The sequence below is a fragment of the Colletotrichum acutatum genome, assembly GCF_030867785.1.
Source record: "Colletotrichum acutatum strain CBS 112980 chromosome Unknown BDZ83scaffold_247, whole genome shotgun sequence".
NCBI classification, from domain to species: domain Eukaryota; kingdom Fungi; phylum Ascomycota; class Sordariomycetes; order Glomerellales; family Glomerellaceae; genus Colletotrichum; species Colletotrichum acutatum.
In genome coordinates, this window is record NW_026849241.1 from 14,927 (window position 1) to 36,375 (window position 21,449).

Below are 21,449 nucleotides of genomic sequence, written 5' to 3' on the forward strand. Positions count from 1 at the left end.
ATTCTTTAATATAATATAACTCTTTTTAAAAACTATTCTTTTTTATAAATAAAGACGTTTTAATTTAATAACGATTTATTTAACTCGGCCTAAGCTTTTTAATAAGCCTTAGCTTTTTTTTATAACTCCGTAGCTCTTTTTTAAAATCGTAACTCCTTTATTTTTTTTATAATTAAAACGATTAGATTTTAATACTAAGTAATTAACTATACTTAATTACTAGACTTAGTAAATAAAAATATAATATTTATAAATATAAATAGTATTAGTAAAAGTATTATAAAAAATACCTAAGGATAATATATTTTATAAATATTAGAATTAAAAAGAACTAAGTACTAAACGCCTCGCAACGATAATTTAAATAAAGTATAATTTTATACCTTGTTAAAAAAACGAATAATATATAATAGTTTATAACGAGACGTAGCTATTTAAACTTTAATTTTTTAATTAACTTAATATTATATTAATATATTTTTAAATAAAATATATTTAACGATTCCTTAATTAAGAATAGACGACCTATTTATAAGCTTAAAGACTAGACTTTTAAAAAAAGAGCTAATATTATAACTTAATATATATAATAAAGCTAGGCCCTATTTATAGAACCTATATAGCTATTATATTATATATATAAAATAATAGATTTAAAACGACCCTTTTAAGATAAAAGAACTATAAATAAGTTATATAACTATAATTATATAATAAAATAAAGAACGGATACCTATAAATAAATAAACGTACGATTATAAATAAATAAATAATAACCGTTTAATAAATAATTAAATAATAATAAATAAAATATTATAAAAATATATTTAAAAATAAATTATATATAGTATAGATTTAAGCCGGGCTTAAAAATAGACTTCCTATAGCTTTTTTAATAATTAATTTAATATTAAATTTTACGATCGCTTTTAATTATTTTTATTAAAAACCCCTTTTAATAAAACTATAATTAATTATTAAAGCTTTATTTATTTTATAACTTATAAATATAGCTTTAAAAAAGCTATTTATAATTATAATACTATTTATTTAGCTTTCGTAGCGTTAACTTCTATTAATATATTTATTATAACTAGCTAGCCGTAATACTATAGCCGTTACCGATTTAAATTATTATTAATAACGTAATATATATTATAGGTTTTCGTATTTATCTACGTACTGTCTCTTCTGCTTATCTAATCGCGCGTGCGCTTATATAATACTAGTGGATTTCCGGATAAGCGGGTCCCAGGTTAACCCTTTACACATTGCTTTTGTTTACATTATATAATCACCTTACGCCTACGTCCGGGCAATAGCGCTTTTAAGCTAAACCGGTTCGGCCCCACCCAATAAGCTGACTGCGGTGAGTCATCACATTACTAATCCGGTCACGTGGGCGCTGGTCATGTGACCATGCGTCACGTGGGTCCGGTACACGATATGGAATTCATAATGCGCGCACACGTGAGTAATGGATTGACGTCACATTTGGCCGTGTACAGCCGCCCCTGCCGAGGGGTCACGGGGTACGCTTTGTCAGCGTCACGTGGTCGCCAGTCACGTGAGCCGAAAATCGTCGACTGCGGGCGGATTTGAACCGCCTTCCTTTGGATCGCACTAAAAATTAGGCGAGCGCTTAGGCTCCCCAGGCTCACACCACTGAGCCACGCAGCCTAATAACGTAATATATATAATAAGTTTTTATATTTATTTACGTATTATCTCTTTTATTTATTTAATTACGTATGCGCTTATATAATAATAATAGATTTCTAAATAAACGGGGCCTCGGTTAACCTTTTATATATTTCTTTTTATATTATATAATTACTTTATACTTATATTTAAATAATAGCGCTTTTAAACTAAACCGGCTCGGCCCTATTTAATTAACTGATTATAATAATTAACTGTACTATTAAGTTAGTTATATAGGTACTAATTATATAAGTATACGCTATATAAATCTAATATATATAGTGGTTTTTTTTTAGCTTTATAAATATAAAAGATCGACCTTAACGGGATTAGGCTTTTAAAAGAAATTATATATTATAATATACTTTTTAATTATATAATATATATAATATACTTGAAATACGCGCTTAATTTAATATAATAATTTTAATATAACAACTACTATATAATTCGGGATAAATAAATTACCCTTTTTATTATTTATTTAAATATTCTATCTTTACGTATTACTTGGGTAATTCTTAATATCGTTTATATAGTATAATTATATAATATTAATAGATACTCCTACTATTTTAATAGACTAATTTTTTTTAAATTTCTTTTTACCTTTTTAACTTTCCTTTTTATAAAGGCTATAATTATAAGTTAATTAATAATAATATTAAAATATATAACGCTACTACTTTATAAACTTATACATATTTAACTAAGTTTATAGCCCCTCTAAATAATAGTAGTTTATAATAATAGTTTATAATAATAATATTAAAGATACTCTCGTTACTATCGTTAAAATAACGCTGCCTTTATTAATATCTAGCCTTCTTAACTTTAATTTATATATATATATTCGTTACTTTTTTTTTATTAAAATTAAAAAACGCTATTTCTTTTGCTATCTATTATTATTATTATTAAATTATTTATTTACTTTTAAATATATACTATTAAAATATTAAAATACTTAGATATTATTAACCCCTAGGGCTTCTTTAATAGCTATTAGAAATTTAATTTTATAACTATTATATTAAAAGACCCCGGGCTATAATAAAACTATTTTAAAAAATATAAACTAAATACTATTAAATTGAAGATCTAAAATAGGTATATTAATATTAATATCGCTATTATTAATACTTAACTTATATAATATAGCCTCGAAATATTTAATTAATTTTAAAATATTATTAATATTTTAAAATCGTAGTATAGAAATAAATTAAAAAAACTAAAAAGGATATTTTAAAGTTATTAAATAGAGTAAAAAATAGAGGGTAATATTCGGTTATTTAGAAAATAATTAATATATTATAGCGGGGTTATTAGTATTTTAAGTTTAGTTAATATCGATAGCTATAGCTAGCTATAGTTAGTTTTAAAGTTTATTATATAGTAATATACGATATTTATTTTAATAGACTAGTTTATTTATAAAGGTAAAGATAGCCCCTAATAAAGCGGGCTAGACCCTAAAGGGACCCTTTTTATTATATAATAATAGTAATTAAAAAGGTTAATTATAGAGGTTAGTTATAATGGTTAGAGGTGGCCCTTAATTATAAAAGTTCTAAACTTTAATAATAATATAAAGGTTTTTTAAAAAAGAGCTAAAAGGGTTAATATTTAGTTACTTTATTATATTAAAGTTTATAAAAAAAATTATTTTTATTATTTTCTATATTATTTATAAACTTCTCTTTATCTAAACTAACTAAACTACTAAATAAACCTATTAAACAAACCTATTAATATATAAACTATTAATCTATATTTAATATATAGTTAGTAATTAACGGGCTTAGACTCTTTAATAATACCCCTTAATAAGTCTACCCCCCTCGGACTATGCCCTTTTTTCAATTAACTTAACGCTAAAGCTATTATAATAAATAAAAAAGTAGGAAAATAGTTCTTAATAATATAGGATTTAGCTAAATAATAATATAAATATTATAAACGGATAGGCTAATATTAATATTAAAATCTAATATATTAATACTAATTTAATTATATAATTAAAATAAATAGGCTAGAAATATATAAAGTTAAAATAATAAATTAATATTTAAAACGGCTTTTATAAGTCCCCCTAGGTAGTAATAATACTTATATAAAAAAGAAATTATATTAAACTTAGCTATTTATATAGGCTAGTATTAAGAGGTTTTATATATATTAAAATAAATAAAGCTTACCCTCTAAACGGGTAGTAAAAGGTCGGGAGTTTTAGTTAGTAATTAGGTTTAGAGCGTAATATACTTACTTTTCCTTAATATATAATATATAATACGGCCCCGGTAAATTACTTTATTAGGGGGACCTAGTTCTTTATACATACTATAAATTTCTTTGCGGTTCTTTAAAAATACTTTGTTTAATAATCTAAGCTTTTTATAATAGCTAAAACTTTTTATTAATTAATAGCCTATTTTTATTATATTTTAATAAGTTTTAATTAACGTAAACTATAGGGTATTACTTTATATTTATAAATTTAAATAGGATATTCAAAATTACTCTTTAAAATATATTTATTTTTATTTTAATATTTCGAACGGGGTCCTTATAACGGAATATTATTATTAATATAAATACTATTTTTAATTTATTAAATATAGCTTAGGCTTCGTTAAGCTAAATAAACTAGCTACTTTCTTTTATTAAACTTATTTTTTAAAAAAGGCTTTTTATTTATAATATTAAATTTAAATAATTAAATATAAATTTATAATAACCCCCCGATAGAGCAATCCGCCGGGGCCGTACTATATATTACATATTAAAAAAAACTAGGTATATTACGCTCTAAACCTAACTACTAACTAAAATAGTAATTAACTAACTTAACTATTTTCTCCCTTTTATTAATAGCTCCCGACCTTTTACTACCTATCTAGAGGGCAAGTTTTACTTACTTTAATATATATAAAACCTTTTAATATTAGCCTATATAAATAGCTAGGTCTAATATAATCTCTTTTTTTATATAAATATTATCGTTACCTAGGGGGGTTCGTAAAAGCTATTTTAAATATTAGTTTATTACTTTAACTTTATATATTTTTAATTTATTTATTTTAGTTATTATAACTAGGCTAGTATTAATATATTAGATTTTAATATTAATATTAGCCCGGCTATTTATAACGTTTATATTATTATTTAGTTAAATTCTATATTATTAAAAAGTATTTCGCTACTTTTTAAACGTATTTATATTAGCTATAATAGTTATAGTATCGAGCTAGTTAAAAAAGGGGCCTAGTTTAAGGGGGGTAGACTTATTAAAAGGCATCGTTAATTTACTAATTATTAACTATATATTAAATATAAAGTAAGTTCTTATCGATATAGTTTAACTAGCCGGATTCTTAACTAGTTCTAAGTAATTATTTAACTAATTACCTAGCTAGTAATTTATATATTAATAAGTTCGTTTAATAGGTTTATTTAGTAATTTATTTAGTTTAAATAAAGAGAAGTTTATAAATAATATAGAAAGTAATAAAAATAAAAAGAATCTTTATAAGCTCTAATACGCTAAATATTAGCCCTTTTAGCCCTTTTTTTAAAAACCTTTATATTACTATTAAAGTTTAGAACCTCTATAATTAAAGGCCGCCTTTAACCTTTATAGCCGACTTCTATAACTAACCTTTATAATTAACCTTTCTAGCCGCCGCTACTATATAAAGTAGTTTATTTATTTTAAATTATATAGCGGTTTTTATATTAAAATTACTATATTAAATTAAGCGTATATTTAGGGTATATTATGCGTATTATATAATCAAAAAGTATACTATATTATATAATTTCTTTTAAAAGCCTAATCCCGTTAAGGTCGATCTTTTATACTTATAAAGCCGGAAAAAAACCACTATATAAATTTATAATAGATATTATAAAACCCTAAAAATATTTATATTTCTTTAAATATAAATAGTAAATATTATTTAATAATAAATCGTATTTAACTTTTATTTATTAATACTCTTTTTAAAATAATTATATACTCTAAAAACTTTACTCTTTATTAATAAAAGCTGTATTTACTTAGCTTTATAAATAAATAAAACGTTTTTAGTTTTTTAAAGACCTTTTTTAAATCCTCTATATATTAATCTCTAGTTATTAAATAAATAAAGATATTATTTATATATGCTATATAATAAATATTTCCTTTTAATAGAGTAATCCGCCGGGGCCGTATTATATATTATTTATTTATATTTTCTACCTTTATTAATTACTTAAACGGTTCTTGATATCGTTTATATAGTATTAATATATAGTATTAGTAAATACTTTCATTATTTTAATAAACTATTTTTTTAGATTTCTTACCTTTTCGATTTTCCCTTATATGAAGTTTATAACTACGGATTAATTATATTAATAGTAATATTAAGTGCGCGACGCTACTACTTTATAAACTTATATACGTACTTAGCTAAGTCTATAGCCCTCTAGGTAATAGTAGCTTATAACGTTAGTATTAGAGATACCCTCGTTACTATCGTTAAAATAAGGCTGCCCTTTATAAGCATTATTATTAAATTATTTACTCTAAATATATACTACTAAAATACCGAGACGCTTAGATATTATCGACCCCTAGGGCTTCTTTAATAGCTATTAAAAGTTCAATTTTATAAATATTATATTTTAGGACCCCGAATTATAATAAAATCGTTTTAAAAAATACGTATTAAATACTATTAACTTAAAGATCTAAAATAAATACATTAATATTAATATTGTTATTATTAGCGCTTAATTTATATAATATAACTTAAAATTACTTAATTAACTTTAAAATATTATTAATATTTTAAAATTGCAAAATAAAAATAAATTAAAACAATAAAAAGGGATATTTTAAAGTTATTAAATAGGGTAGAAAATAGGGGGTAGTTTCTTAGCTATTTAGAAAATAATTAATATATTATATTATTAATAATAGTTCAAGTTAGTAACGGCTATAGCTAGCTATGGTTAGTTTTAAAGTTTATTATATAGTAATATATAATATTAATTTTAATAGACTAACTTTACTATAAAAGTAAAAATAGCCCTTAATAAAACGGGCTAGACCCTAAAGGGGTATTATATATTATATATTAAGTAAAACTAGTATATTGCGCTCCAGATTTAATTACTAGTTAAAATAGTAATTAACCGACTTAACTATTTTCTCTCTTTTATTGACTTTTACCTTTTTGTTATTTTTAGCCATTTAAAGAGCGAGCTTTTTTTATTTTAATATATAGTGGTTTTCTTCCTAGCTTTATAAATATAAAAGTTAGCCTTAACGGGATTAGGCTTCTAAAAGAAATTATATAATATAATATACTTTTTATTTATATAATATATATAATATACTTTAGAAACGCGCTTAACTCAGTATAATAATTTCGAAATAAAAACCGCTATATAATTTAAAATAAGTAAACTACCTTTTTTATTATATAGTAACGGTAATTAAAAAGGTTAATTATAGAGGTTAGCTATAAAGGTTAAAAGTAGCCTTTAATTATAAAGTTCTAAATTTTAATAGTAACGTAGAGGTTTTTATAAAAAGAAAAAGGGCTAAGAAGGTGATTATTTAGCTATTTAGAGCTTATAAAGATTTTTTTAATTTTTATTACTTTTTATATTATTTATAAGCTTTTCTTTATTTAAACTAAGTAAAATACTAAATAAACTTATTAAGCGAACCTATTAATATATAAACTATTAGCTAGTTAACTAGTTAAATAACTAGTTAGAACTAGTTAAAAGTCTAGTTAGTTAAACTATTTTAACGAGAACCTATTTATTTAATATATAGTTAGTAATTAGCGGGCTAGGACCTTTTAACGATATCCTTTAATAAGTCTACCCCCTATAAACTAGGCCTTTTTTTAATTAATTCGATATTATATTTATTATAATTAATATAAATACGCTTAAAGAGTAATAAAATGTATTTTAATAATATAGAACTCGGCTAAATAATAATTTAAACGTTATAAATAGCTAGACTAATATTAATATTAAGATCTAATATATTAATATTAGCCTAGTTATAATAGCTAAGATAGGTAAATTAAAAATATATAAGGTTAGGGTAATAAGCCGGTATTTAAAATAGCTTTTATAAACCCCTTTAAATAATAATAATATTTATATAAAAAAAGAGATTATATTAGACTAAGCTGTTTATATAAGTTAGTATTAAGAGGTTTTATATATATTAAAGTGAGTAAAGCTCGCCCTTTAAACGGTTAAAATTACGTAGTAAAAGGTCGGGAGTTAATAAAAACGAGAAAACAGTTAAGTTAGTTAACTAATATTTGATTAATAGTTAGGTTTAGAGCGTAATATATTTAGCTTTCTTTAATACGTAATATATAGTACGGCCCCGGCGGATTGCTCTATTAGGGGGATATATTTTAATATATATAAGACCTTTTAATACTAGCCTATATAAATAGCTAGGTTTAGTATAATATACTCTTTTTTATTAAAAGTTAAGAGACTTTTTATACAATCCTTTATATTTATAATATAGTTCGTATTTAAAGGGTTATTAACTTTATAAAATATAATTTTTAAACTAATATTAATATACTAGATTTTAAAACTTATATTAACCTAGCTACTTATAGTGGTAATATTATTATTTAGCTAGATTTTGTATTATTAAAGGGTATTATATTATCTTTTAATATATTTATATTGATTATAATAGTTAGGGCGTCGAGGGGGCTTAAAAATCTATTAGGCCCTAGAGGGGGAGACCTATTGAAGGGTATTATTAAACTAGTAGTTTATATATAAATAGGTTTCTTTAGTATTTTATTTATTTTAAATCAAGATTAGTTTATAAATAATATAGAAAGTAATAAAGATAAAAAGAATTTCTATAAGCTCTAGTATAAAGAGTAGTTAAATATTAGCCCTTTTAGCTCTTTTTTAAAAATCTTTACGTCGCTATTAAAGTTTAGAACCTCTATAGTTAAGGGTAAGTGACTTCTTTAGCCGCTTCTAACCTTTATAGCCGACCTCTATAATTAACCTTTTTAACTACCGCTACTATATAAAGGGTAGCTTACTTATCCTAAATTATATAGCAGTTTTTATATTAAAATTACTATACTAAGTTAAATATATATTTAGAATATATTATGCGTATTATATAGTTTAAAAGTATATTATATTATATAATATCTTTTAAAAGCCTGATCCCGTTAAGGTCGATCTTTTGTATTTATAAAGCTAGAAAAAAACTACTATATATAACAAATATTTAATAAATTAGCTAGTGCTTAGTAAATATATACTTAAAAATATATAGGTATATTTATAAAGTTAAATAGTACTACCATACACTTAAAATGCCCGTATCTCGTTTAGAATACTATTTTCTATTTATTTAATAATTAAATAATAATATAATAATATACGTCGTTAATATTTATTTCAAAATCTATTAAACTCTTTTAATCTTATTTAGGAACTTATTAATTAAAAAGAGAGGGTATCTATTTTTTAATATTATTTTATCAAAACCTTTATAAGCTATATATAGCTTTAAAAATCTATTCTTTTTAAAAATAAATATTACTAGAGCCCCTATTTTACTTATTAAGAGGATAATTTACCTATTTTCGAGGTTTTAATTAATATATCTCCTTAATTTATTAAACTATTATTTATTTAAAGAATATATAGGCTTATAAAGCGGTTTAACTCTCTTTTAAAAATTAATTTTATATTTAGCCTTTTTTATAATTAATAGATTTATTATTATACTTTTATTAAATATAGCCGCTTTATCTTAAGGTCCTTAAAGATAGTTAGTATTAAACCTTCGTCCTTTTTTTAATAATATTATTAAAGGCTATATATTCGCTACGGCTTTATAAATATAAAATATATACGCTTTTTCACTAGTTTTAATATTCTTTTATTTAAATATAGTTAGCTTAGCTATAAATACTTAATTCTAATACTAAATATTTATTCTTATATTAATAACTATACTTTTCTATTTTATAAAGTATTAGAATAAACATAGGTCCCCTATATTTTTTAAATATAAAGCTTTAATAAAGAGTTACTATATCTTTTTAAAATAGCTTCTTAAATCTATAAAGAGGAACATTAATTAAAAAGCTAGTTTTATTTTTATTTTCTTATTATTAACTCTATATAAAGAAAGAACTTTAATATATATTAATTAAAAGCTTGATTTTATTATTAATATTATATTACTTAAGTTTATTCAAAAATAGCTATCTATGTTAATAAAGACCTCTTTTTTAAAAAGTCCTCGGATTATTAAAATATATCCTTTAATAATAGCCTTAATAAGTACTAAGTTTTCAAAAAGCGTAAATAGCGTTAATAATATACTTATACCTCGTCGTTTTCTAAGCTATTTATCTTTATTATCTAGCTTTTTTAAATTATATTTATAAATACTTTCTTTACCTCTAGCCTTTATTTTATTTATATATTGTTTAGCGAGCTATAGTATTACTAAGCTATATATCCTATATTATTATAAAAATAGTATATAATGGTTTTTTTCTAGCTTTATAAATATAAAAGATCGACCTTAATCGGATTAGGCTTTTGAAGGAAATTATATAATATAATATACTTTTTCCTCCTAACAGAGCAATCCGCCGGGGCCGTACTATATATTACGTATTAAAGAAAACTAGGTATATTACGCTCTAAACCTAACTAATAATTAAAATAGTTAACTAATTTAACTATTTTCTCCTTTTTATTAACTCCCGACCTTCTTCCGCTTCTAGCTATTTAGAGAATAAGCTTTATTTACTTTAATATATATAAGACCTCTTAGTACTAGCCTATATAGGTAACTAAATTTAATATAATCTCATTTTTTATATAAATATTATTATTACTCGGGGGGGCTTATAAAAGCTATTTTAAATATTAGTTTATTATTTTAACCCTATATATTTCTAGTTTATTTATTTTAGCTATTATAGCTAAACTAGCGTTAATATTAACCTAGTTATTTATAATATTTATATTATTATTTAGTTAAATTCTATATTATTAAAAAGTACTTTTTTATTTTTTTAAATATTTTTACGTTAATTATAATAGCTATAGTATCGAGCTAATTAAAAAAGGGGCCTAGTTTAAGGGGAGTAGACTTATCGAGGGGCATCGTCAGCCCGCTAATTATTAACTCTAATAGTTTATATATTAATAAGTTTGTTTAATAGGTTTATTTAGTAGATTGTTTAGTTTAAAGAAAGAGAAGCTTATAGGTAATATAAAAAGTAATAAAAATAAAAAGAATTTTTATAAACTTTAAATAGCTAAATATTAGCCCTTTTAGCCCTTTTGTTTTAGAAACCTCTATATCGCTATTAAAGTTTAGAACCTCTATAGTTAAGGGCTACTTTTAACTTTTATAGCTGACCTTTATAACTAACCTCTATAGTTAACCTTTTTAATTATTATTATTATATAGTAAATAGGGTAGCTTACCTATCCCGAATTATATAGCGGTTTTTATCTTAAAATTACTATACTAAATTAAGCGCGTATTTAGGGTATATTACGTATATTATATAATTAAAAAGTATACTATATTGTATATCGCCGTCGATTAATCCGTGGTTGAAGGAGGGAAAGTTTAAAAGGTAGAAAATCAGAAGAAAATAGTCTATTGAGACAGTGGGAATATACACTGATACTGTGTATCTATACTGTGTAAACGATATCGAGAATCGCCTGAGCAGCCAGCAAAGGCAGAATATGAAAACAAATACTATATTGTATAATTTCATTTAAAAGCCTAATCCCGTTGAGGTCGATTTTTTATATCTATAAAGCTAGAAAAAAACCACTATATAATATACTTTTTAACTATATATTATATATAATATATCCTAAATATATATCTAACTTAATATAATAGTTTTAATATAAAAAACGCTATATAATTTGAAATAAATGAAACACCTTATAGCGGTAATAGTTAAAAAAATTAATTATAGAGGTTGGCTATAAAGGTTAAAAATAGTCTTTTTTAATTAAAAAGGTTTTAAATTTTAATAGCGACGTAAAGGTTTTAAAAAAAAAGGGCTAAAAAGGCCAATATCTAGCTACTTTTGAAAACCCGTAAAGATTCTTTATATTTTAATTACTTTTTATATTACTTATAAGCTCGATTTAAGCTAAATAACTTTCTAAATAAACTTATTAATCTATAACCTACTAGTTTACTAACGATACCCATCGATAGATCTCCTCCTCTAGGGCTTAATAAATTAGGCCCCTTTAAGGCCCTAATTATTATAATTAATATAGATATATTAAAAAAGTCATATAATACTCTTCAATAATATAGAATCTAGCTAAATAATAATATAAATATTATAAATAGCCGGGTTTATATAGATATTAAAATCTAATATATTAATACCGGTTTAGAAATTATATTTTATAGAGCTAATAGCCCTTTAAATACGAACTATATTATTAATATAAACAGCTTCAATATATAATTAGTTAATACTTTTAAAGTCGCGATTAATATCATTATTAATTTTAAAAATATTAATAATAACGATAAGTAGTTATTAAAGCGTTTCTATTTTATTTTTATTACCCTAAATTCTTTTATTAATTTAGCCTTAATACCCCCTATATTACTAATTAATAACGTTATTTTAATATCTATTTATAATAAAGTAATTATTATACCCCTAGCTCTTCTTATTTCTTTAATTATATACTATTTTGAAAATATTTATAAAGCCTCTTTAGTTTTAAAAGCTTATTGTTTCTTAAAAGTCTTTTTATTTAATTCTTTTAAACTTATAATCCTTTTAATATATTTAATATAGGCTTTAATAATTATAGTTTTTAAAATAAATTAAAATATAAGCATCCGTTCATTACTTTAGCCCTTATTTCTTTTAACTTTTTAAATAGCGCTATTATTAATTTATTAAACGTTCTTTTTATAAACATTTTTTAGTTTATTTATTAATTAATTTTTCAAAACTCTTACTCCCCTTTTTTAAAACGGTTTATAAATTATTTAATAACTATTCCCTTTTCTTTTTTAACGCTCTTTAAAAAAAGAAAAAAAAGGGAAGTTTAATAAACGTAGTTTATAAAAGTCTTACTATTATTATAATAATAAAATACTATTCTTAGTTTTTAATAATATTAAATAAAAGGCTCTTAGTTATTTATTTATAGTTCTTAATTCCGTTATTAATACTTTAATAACTCTTTATTTTACGGGTTATATCTTTTTTATTTATATAGTACTCTTTATTTACTTAAAAGAGTTTATTAAAGATATCCTTAATTAAACCCGTATTTGAATTATTTATAATCTCGTTAATTAATTAATCTCTTTTTTTTATTATAAAAATATATTTACGTTCTTTACTCGCTCTATTATTAATTAAATTATTAAATATTTTTATAACCTTTTATATAGTAGGTTTTTTTCTTAGCTTTAAAAGCATAAAAGATCGACTTTAACGGGATTAAGCTATTAAAGAAGATTATATAATATGGATACTTTTTAATTATATAATATATATAATATACCCTAAGTACGCGCTTAATTTAATATAGTAATTTCGATACATAAACTATTATATAATTCGAGATAAATAAGTTCTTTTATATAGTAATAATAGTTAAAAAGGTTAATTATAAAGGTTAGAGGCGGACCTTAATTATAGAGGTCCTAAATTCTAGTAATAATATAGAGGTTTTTTAAAAAAGGGCTAAAGGGGCTAATATTTAGCTGCTTTTAATATTAAAGTTTATAAAGATTCTTTTTATTTTTACTACTTTTTATATTATATATAAGCTTTTTTTTATTTAAACTAAATAAACTACTAAATAAACCTATTAAAAGAACTTATTAATATACAAACTATTAATACATTAACGAGAACCTATTCTATATTTAATATATAGTTAGTAATTAGCGGGCTAACGATGCCCTTTAATAAGTTTACTCCCCTCGGACTAGGCCCCTTTTTTAATTAACTCGATACTATAGCTATTATAATTAACGTAACCCCCCGACGGAGTAATCCGCCGGGGCCGTACCGAATATTACGTATTAAAGAAAACTAAGTATATTGCGCTCTAAACCTAATTACTAACTAAAATAATTAACCGACTTAACTATTTTCTCTCTTTTATTAATTATTCCCGACCTTTTATTACCTATTTAAAAAGCGAGCTTTGTTTATTTTAATATATATTAAACCTTTTAATATTAGCCTATATAAGCGGCTAGGTTTAATATAATCTCTTTTTTTATATAAATATTATCGTTACCTAGGAGGGCTTATAAAAGCCGGTTTAAATATAAGTTTATTATTTTAACCCTATATATTTTTAACCCGCTTATTTTAAGTATTATAACTAGGCTAATATCGATATATTAAATTTAAATATTAATATTAACCTAGCTATTTATAATATTTATATCATTATTTAGCTAAATTCTATATTATTAAGAGGTAATTTACTATGTTTTAAATATATTTATATTAATTATAATAGTTATAGCGTTAAGTTAAGTTAAAAAAGGGCCCAGTCCGAGGGGGGTCGATTTATTAAAAAGTATTATTGATTTATTATTTATTAATTATATATTGAATATAAAATAAGTTCTTATTAATATAGTTTAACTAGCCAGACCTTTAACTAGTTCTAACTAGTTATTTAACTAATTACTTAGGTAGTGATTTATATATTAATAGGTCCGGTTAATAAGTTTATTTAGTAGTTTATTTAGCTCGAATAGAGCTTTTAAATAATATAAAAAATAATAAAAATAAAAAAGTCTTTATAAGCTCTAAAGAGTAATTAAATATTAGCCCTTTTAGCCCTTTTTTTTAAAAAAAAAAACCTCTATATTATTATTAAAGTTTCGAACCTCTCCAGTTAAGGGCCGTTTCTAACCTTTATAACTAACCTTTATAAACAACCTTTCTAGCTACTACTATTATATAATAAATAGGGTAGCTTGTTTATTTTAAATTATATAGCGGTTTTCGTATTGAATTTACTATATTAAACTTAGTATATATTTAGGGTATATTACGTATATTATATAATTAAAAAGTATAACGTATATAATAAGCGAGTAAAATAGAAAACGGCGACTATATTACTTAGATATAATTAAGTACCTTTTTGTTATAACTTATTATAGCTTATTAAAGAAAAGAATTTAATATTTAACTTACCCTCTAAGCTATTTAAAATAATTAAAAATTAAACGCTCGGACTATAATTAAAATATATTTAATAAGCTATATAACGTTAACCTATTAATTAAATAGGATATTAATATAATATAATAGTATATTTAGTTTATAGAATTAATGTTTTAAAGAAAAGAAGTTAATTAAATATATTTTAATTTAAATTCTCGATCGTTTTTTCTTTAGATTTATAATATTAAAGAAATAATTAATTAAGTACTCGCTAACCGCGACGCGATTTTTATTAAAATATAATAAACTTTAAACTTTATTAAATAATAATTATAATTATAAACGCGTCGTTTTTATAAATATAACTATAAAAGGGCTTAATATAAAGACCTAGATATAATAAACGTATAGTTTTTATTTTTAATAAATATAAAGTGGTTTTTTTCCGGCTTTATAAGCACAAAAGATCGACCTTAACGGGATTAGGCTTTTAAAAGAAATTATATAATCTAGTATACTTTTTAACTATATAATATGCACAATATATTCTAAATACGTATTTAACTTAGTATAGTTATTTTAATATAAAAACCGCTATATAATTCGGGATAAGTAAGCTGCTTTATATAGCGGTAGCGGCTAGAAAGGTTAATTATAAAAGTTAGCTATAAAGGTCGGCTATAAAGGTCGGAGGCGGCCTTTAACTATAAGGGTTCTAAACTTTAATAGCGGCGTAGAGGTTTCTAGAGAAAGGGCTAAAAGGGCCAATATCTAGCTACTCTTTATTTTCAATAAATATAATTATAAAGTATAGTATTATAAACTGAATTATTTATTACTTTAATAAAACTAGCTTTATAGTAAACTAGATCTTAATTAAGATAGTTATAACTAATACCGAGAAGTATTTAAGTATAAAAACAATATAGCTTAGTAGTTATAAATAAATTATTATTATTTAGGCTGTTAACTTATCGGGTTATAGCGTTTTACTATATATTATGGTTACGGGCTAATATTACCTCTCTATTTAATATATACAAACCGGTCTTTTATATGACTAGATTATTATAATATCTAAAAATAAATAAATAATCAATAAAAAAGGCCTAAATTAGGCTCGGTACTTTGAATAGTATATAAAATTATATATAAAGGGTTAATACTATCTTTTTATAATTAATAAATATAAAAGTTATTATTTTACAGATTTCGAGCTTTTTTATAAAAGGAATAATACTTTATTAACTCCTCCTTTTTTAGAGGTACTTACTTCTTTAATAATACTAGCCCGGCTAATAGCGAGGGTACTTAAATAACTTTATAAAGCTTAGAACCTAGCGCTATAACTAATTAGATAGAGTATATACTATAATTAGTTAGTATTTAAGTATAATAATAAAGACGAGTTAAACTCGTAAAGTACGTAGTTAATTATAATAATAAATAAAAGTTAAGTAATAAAAATAAAAAAAGCTTAGTAACTAGTAATAAAAAATATAATAAATAATAATAGGCTCTTTTAGCTTTAATAGTACTAATAAAGCTATAATTTTAACGACTTAGTTAGTTAATTAAAGGCCGTAGTTAAAGTAGTTTTGATTAAAATTAATAAAAATCGAGATTTAGTAAAATCTTTTGATTACTATAATAAAAGCTAGAATTATTTTTAAATTATATAACTTTATATAAACCGAGGTTATGCGAGGCTAGTAATAAAAGGCTAAAATTAATTACTTACTATAGTTAGTTAATAAAATTATACTTACTTTATTATTTAGAAAAAGTGGGACATAGCCCTCCTAGCTAACTAACATAGCCCCCTAATAGAACTCCTAAATAATAATAGTTTATAATAATAATATCGGAGATACCCTCGTTACTATCGTTAAAATAACGCCGCCTTTATTAATATCTAATACACTTTGAATTTTAACTCGTATATATATACATATATATTCGTTACCTCTTTTCTTTTTTCGAAATTGAAAAAAAGCTTCCTTTATTATTTATCGTTATTATTATTAAATCGTTTACTTACTCTCAATTATACTCTATTAAAATACCGAAATGCCTAGATATTATCGACCCCTAGGGCTTTTTTAATAGTTACTAAAAGTTCGATTTTATAAATATTATATTAAAGGACCCCGGATTATAATAAAATCGTTTTAAAGAATATAAATTAGATACTATTAACTTAAAGATTTAAAATATATATAAATATAAATATTACTATTATTAAAACTTAGGTTTTATAATATAGCCTCGAAAAACTTAATTAACTTTAAAATATTATTAGTTTTTTAAAATTATAATATAAAAATAAACTATAAAAAACTGAAAGAAGTATTTTAAAATTGTTAAATAGGGCGGAAAATAGGGGGTAATTTTCGGCTATTTAAAAAGTAATTAATATATTATCCTGTTAATAATAATTTAAGCTATATTAACGTAGTTAATAACGGCTACAACTAGCTATATTTAGTTAAGTTTATTATATAATAATATATAATATTTTACTTTAATAGACTAACTTACTTATAAAGGCAAAGATAGCCCCTAATAAAGTGGGTTAGACCCTAAAGGGTTAAGTCTTTTTATATTAAGTTTTTCTTAATTAATATATAGTCTATTACTCTTTCCTCTCTAGTACTTATAAATATATTAAAATAGGCCTATATAAAAGACTTTAAGTTCTTTAAAGGCTTTAAATTATTAAAATAAAGTATTTATATAGTTAGAAGTAAAATTATTATTTATATTTCTATTTATTTATTTTAATGTTCTGCCTTTACGTACTACTCGGGCAACTCTTAATATCGTTTATATAATATAATTATATAATATTAATAAATACTCCTATTATTTTAATAAACTATTGTTTTCTTTTGATTTCTTTTTACTTTTTTAACTTTCCCTTTTATAAAGTTTATAGCCCCTTTAAATAATAGCAGTTTATAATAGTAGTATTAGAGGTACCCTCGTTATTATCATTAAAATAACGCTACCTTTATTAATATCTAATATACCTTTTTAATTTAAATTTATATATATATATTTATTATCTTTTTTTTATTAAAATTAAAAAACGCTATTTCCCTCGCTATTTATTATTATTATTATTAAATTGTTTACTTTAAATATATATTATCGTAATACTAAGATACTTAAATATTATCGACTCCTAGGGCTTTTTTAATAGTTATTAAAAGTTCGATCCTATAAATATTATATTAAAAAACCCCGGGCTATAATAAGATTATTTTAAAAAATACAGATTAGATATTATTAAATTAAAAATCTAAAATAGGTATATTAATATTATAATTATTATTATTAATACTTAATTTATATAATATAGCTTTAAAATACTTAATTAATTTTAAAATATTATTAATATTTCAAAATCGTAATATAAAAATATATTAAAAAAATCAAAAAGGATATTTGAAAGTTATTAAATAGGGTAAAAAATAGGGGGTAGTATTTGGCTATTTAAAAAGTAATTAATATATTATAGCGGGGCCCCCTGACGGAGCAATTTGCCAGGGCCGTACCGTATATTATATATTAAAGAAAACTAGGTATATTGCGCTCTAAACCTAATTACTAACTAAAACCGTAGTAGTAGTTAACTAACTCGACTATTTTCTCCTTTTTATTAATAGCTCCCGACCTTCCGCCGCTTCTAGCTATTTAGAGGGCGAGCTTTACCTACTTTAACGTATATAAGACCTCTTAGTACTAGCCCACATAAATAGCTAGGTCTAATATAATATACTTTTTTTTATTAAGGGTTAGGGGACCTTTTATAAAATCCTTTATATTTATAATATAGCTCGTATTTAAGGGGTTATTAGTTTTATAAAATATAATTTCTAAACCGGCGTTAATATACTAGATCTTAATATCTATATTAGCCCGGCTATTTACGGCGTTTATATTATTATTTAGCTAGATTCTATATTATTAAAGAGTATTACGCTATTTTTTTAATATATTTACGTTAGTTATAATAGCTAGGGTGTCGAGGGGGCCTAATTTATTAAGCCTTAGAGGGGGAGACCTATCGAGGGGTATTATTAAAGTAGGTTCTCGTCGAGGTAGTTATTTAACTAGCCGACCGCTTAACTAGTTATCTAACTAGTCATTTAACTAGTTATCTATCTAGCTAGTGGTTTATATATTAATAGGTTTATTTAATAGTTTATTTAGTTTAAATTAAGAGCAGTTTATAAGTAATATAGGAAGTAATAAAGATAAAAAGAATCTTTACGAGCTTTAAAAAGTAGCTAGATATCAGCCTTTTTAGCCCTTTTTTTAAAAACGTTTATATCGCTATTAAAGTTTAGAACCTTTATAGTTAAGGGCTGCTTCTAACCTTTATAGCTAACCTTTATAATTAACCTTTTTAGTTATTACCGCTATATAAATAAAGAGGGTAACTTACCTATCCCGAATTATATAGCGGTTTTTATATCGAAATTATTATATTAAGTTAAGCGCGTACTTAGGGTATATTGCGCATATTATATAATTAAAAAGTGTATTATATTGTGTGATTTCTTTTGAAAGCCTGATCCTATTAAGGTCGATCTTTTGTGCCTATAAAGCTAAAAAAAAACCACTATATATTATAGCGGGGTTATTAATATTTTAAGTTTAGTTAGTATTAATAGTTATAGTTAGCTATAGTTAGTTTTAAAGTTTATTATATAGTAATATATAATATTTACTTTAATAGACTAACTTATTTATAAAGGTAAAAATAGCCCTTAATAAAGTAAGCTAGACCCTAAAGGGGTATTTCTATTTATATAGTGGTTTTTTTCTAGCTTTATAAGTATAAAAGATCGACCTTAACGGGATTAGGCTTTTAAAAGAAATTATATAATATAGTATACTTTTTAATTATATAATATATATAATATACTCTAAATGTATACTTAACTTAATATAGTAATTTTAATACGAAAACCGCTATTTAATCTAGGATAGGTAAACTATTTTACTATTTATTAACGATAGGCTAAGTAATATATTTATATAGTAGTAATAACTAGAAAAGTTAATTATAAAGGTCGGCTATAAAGGTTAGAGGTAGCCTTTAACTATAGAGATTCTAGACTTTAATAGCGACGTAAAGGTTTCTAAAAAAGGCCTAAAAGGGTTAATATTTAGTATATTAGAGCTTACAGAATTTATTTTTATTTTTATTACTTCTTATATTATCTATAAGCTCGATTTAAACTAAATAAACTACTAAATAAACCTATTAATATATAGACTACTGATTAAATAAATAACTAGTTAGATAACTAGTTAAGTAATCGGCTAATTAACCAATTACCTTAACGAGAACCTATTTTATATTTAATATATAGTTAGTAATTAGCGGGCTAAGACTCTTTAATAATGCCCCTCGATAGGTCTCCCCCTCTAGGGCTTAATAAATTAGGCCCCCTTAATACCCTAGTTATTATAATTAACGTAAATATATTAAAAAACTGATATAATACCTTTTAATGATATATAATCTAGCTAAATAATAATATAGACGCTATAAATAACTAGGTTAATATAGATATTAAAATCCGGTATATTAATATTAGTTTAAAAATTATATTTTATAGACTTAATAACTTTTTAAATATAAACTATATTATAAATATAAAGGATTATATAAAGGTTCCCTTAACTTTTAATAAAAAATAATATATTATATTAAACCTAGCTATTTATATAGGCTAATACTAGGAGGTTTTATATATATTAAAGTAAATAAAGCTTACTTTCTAAATAACTAGAACTTAGAGGACTTTACGTAGCGAAAAGTCGGGAGCTATTTTAGTTAGTAATTAGGTTTAGAGTATAATATACTTAGTTTTCTTCAATATATAATATATAATACGGCCCTGGCGGATTGATCTGTCGGGGGGGTTACTTTTATTTATAATAACCGGCCTTTTATTAACTAATTATCCTATTTAAAATAAGTTCTTTTTTATTATACTTTAAATCTTTTAACTTTACTTTATACGTTTTATAAATATTTAATCGGCTCTTTTATATTATATTTTATTAACTATTTAGTTTATTTTATTATATAGCGTAGCTATTTACTTTTATTACGACCTAACACGCATAACAAGGCCAGGGCCTGCCCCATAGGACCTACAGCGGCTACTATACTATATATATAAAAGTAGCGGACTTAGGATAACTCCTCTCGGGACGGAAGAACTATAGATAAGTTATATAACTACGATTATATAATAAAATAAAGAACGGATACCTGTAAATAAATAGGACGTATAATCGTAAATAAATAGGATAGATAACCGTTCGGTAAATAGTTAGATAATAATAAATAGAGATATTATAAAGGATATATTTAAGAACGAGACTTATATATAGTATAGACTTAAACCGGGCTTAAAAATAGACTTCCTATAACTTCTTTAGTAATTAACTTAATATTAGATCTTACGA

At 22.8% G+C, this 21,449-nt stretch overlaps 1 non-coding gene across 1 annotated transcript; it reads right to left on the reverse strand.

Moving 5' to 3' along the window:
* Nucleotides 1-1,583: 1,583 nt before the first annotated feature.
* BDZ83DRAFT_t334 lies at nt 1,584-1,680 on the reverse strand. The gene has a single exon. It is a non-coding gene; the product is annotated as a tRNA-Arg (tRNA).
* Between the last annotated feature and the right edge of the window lie 19,769 nt (nt 1,681-21,449).